Here is a 2,603-nt window from a genome sequence, read left to right as displayed (position 1 = left end):
TTTTCTTCCTCAATTACATAAAATGTACTTGGAAATTGGAAACCAGCCTCTATGGAGAGAATGAGTCTTGCTTTAGCCGGTCAAATAAAATATTCCACCAAGAAAGTAAGTCAGAAAATCATCTAGCACCTAAACCCTGTGATTGACTGATAAAACAAAATATTAATTCTGTCTGTTTTGGCCTTTCAGCATGATTTCTTTTGCTGTTGGAATAAGCCTCACGGCTTCTTATCAAGAAGTGATTTCACCTCTGGTGAAATCAAATCCCGTCAACTCAAACTGAGTCTTTTTGCAACTAGTTTTGGTCACCATGATATAAAAGAGATGCAGAAGGAGACATGATAGCAGTTTCCCAATATCTAAATATCTAAAGGCCTGACATAGAAGAAGAGGCCAACCTATGCTCTAAAGCACCTGAAGGAAGAACAAAAGTCAATGGATGGAAATTAATGGAGAGAAGCAAACTGGAATTAAGGAGAAATTTACTGACTGTGAAAACAATTAATCAGTGGAATATCTTGCCTGCTGAAATTGTGGGTGCTCCATCACTATAAAAAGATGTTGAGAATCTAGAAAGAGTGCAGAGAAGAGCAACCAAGATGATTAGGGGGCTGGAGGCTAAAACATACAATGAACAGTTGTAGAAAACTGGGCATGGCTAGTCTATTGACGAGAAGGACCATGGGAGACACGATAGCAATGTTCCAATATTTGAGGGGCTGTCACAGAGAGGAGGGGATCAAGCTATTCTCCATAATGGATGGAAACTGAATAAGGAGAGATTCAACCTGGAAATAAGAATAAATTTTCTGACAGTGAAAGCAATCAATCAATGGAACAGCTTGCTTTCAGAAGTTGTGGGAGCTTCATTACTGGAAGCTTTCAAGAAGAGACTGGACTGCCATCTGTCAGAAATGGTATATGGTCTGCTTGGGCAGCGGGCTGGACTAGATTACCTAGAAGATCCCTTCCAACTCTGTTAATCTGTAAAGGAGGTTTTTAAGAAGAGATTGGACAACCATTTCTCTGAAATGGTTTAGGGTCTCCTGATTGAGCAGGCAATTGGACTAGATGACCTCCAACTCTGTTATTCTGTCTGTGTGTGAGCCAGTGGCCATCAGTAGGCGACCCTTGCTCAGGTCTTAAATGTTACTCTTTCAGAACAGAATACAGATAGGATAGGATTGAAATATTACACAAGGATAAGCCTATTAACTTGCTAACTTGCTACAATAAAGAGATAAAGGTATACATATTTAACTTGGAAAGGGTTGAAACAGAGCTTTCTAAATTCTGTACTATGGATCTGGATTAGCAGATTGAAAGAGTAAATACAGTTAGCTATTAAGTAAAATAAACATTCAGACAAAAATTCATTGTATGTGGCATAACATCAGGTAGCACAGCAAAGCCTTTTAACAAATTTGCAGCAAGTGTCCTTAACTGTTCAGTCTGACTCTTGGTAAAAATTAGCTGTGAGAGTTAATTTCAAGGCATGGTCCTGGTTTCGCCCAACATTCCCCATCAGATATCTGTTCAAGTTTATACCACCAGGCAGCTTTTTGAAACTGCAGACCAGGGGCATCAAACTCAAGGGCCCAGGCCCAGGGCCTGAATCCAGCATGTGGGGTGCTTAGATCTGGCCTGCAGGCCACCCTGGAAACGATGAGGGACTGGCCCATGGTGCAACCCTCCCAAGCTCCGTTTTCACTGGCGGAGGGTTGGAGGAGGCCATCCCAGCCGAAAACTGAGCTTGGAAGCCCATTTTCACTGGCAGAGCACTTGGGCCTCTACAGGCACCCCCCAGCACGAGTGATAGCATGCTGGCCATGATATCTGGCCACCCTGGCCATGCCCACCTTGGCCCTCTGAGGTCAAACACAACCCTGATATGGCCCTCAATGAAATCGAGTTTGACACTCCTACTGCAGACTCTTAAGTATAATATCCCGAAGAGGCAGAAGTAGTCCGAAGAATGTCTTCACGATGGGAGCCCTTCATCTACTTCCCTTCCAAATTAAGGGTATTTTTTTTCAAACTACCAGATCGTTTTCTGCACAGCTTGGCCTTTGCTATCCTCTCATCTAATGGTTTACGGGGTGCAAAGGGGTGATGGTGGCAGTAATTCCTACCCCGTTTACTCTGTTTACTTCTCTGTTTACTGATTTTCTTCTCTCTTTTCCATTCTCCCATTCTCTCTTTTTTCCCCCTCACTACCTTCCCACAGCCTTCCCTTTTCTCTCTTCGTCAGCTGGTTTTCAGGCTTTACCCCTTCCCCCCAAATTCTCTGTCCTTCACCCTCCTAAATGTAAGACCCTGGGAACCTGTTTCTATATTAAGGAAATTGTATGTAGAACTTCTTTTTCCAATTTTTCCTCAAAAGAGAAGTTGTGTGAGGTAGGATCATGAGCTGGGAGGAAGGAGACTGGCTCAAAATAATAATTGTGAGTTTACAGGGCTGAGAGAACATGGGTTGCTCTGGTCTAATATAGTAACCGACAAACTCCCCAGTCATATGAGTAATTTCTCCAAAGTCCCAACACTAATTACTTGTTCTAAATATTGAAGAGAAATCTCTCTCTCTAACAACATTAGACCAATCC

The sequence above is a fragment of the Thamnophis elegans genome, chromosome 2, assembly GCF_009769535.1.
Source record: "Thamnophis elegans isolate rThaEle1 chromosome 2, rThaEle1.pri, whole genome shotgun sequence".
Lineage (NCBI taxonomy): Eukaryota > Metazoa > Chordata > Lepidosauria > Squamata > Colubridae > Thamnophis > Thamnophis elegans.
The sequence above is the reverse complement of the archived record's forward strand: the minus strand, read 5'-3'. Positions refer to the sequence as shown.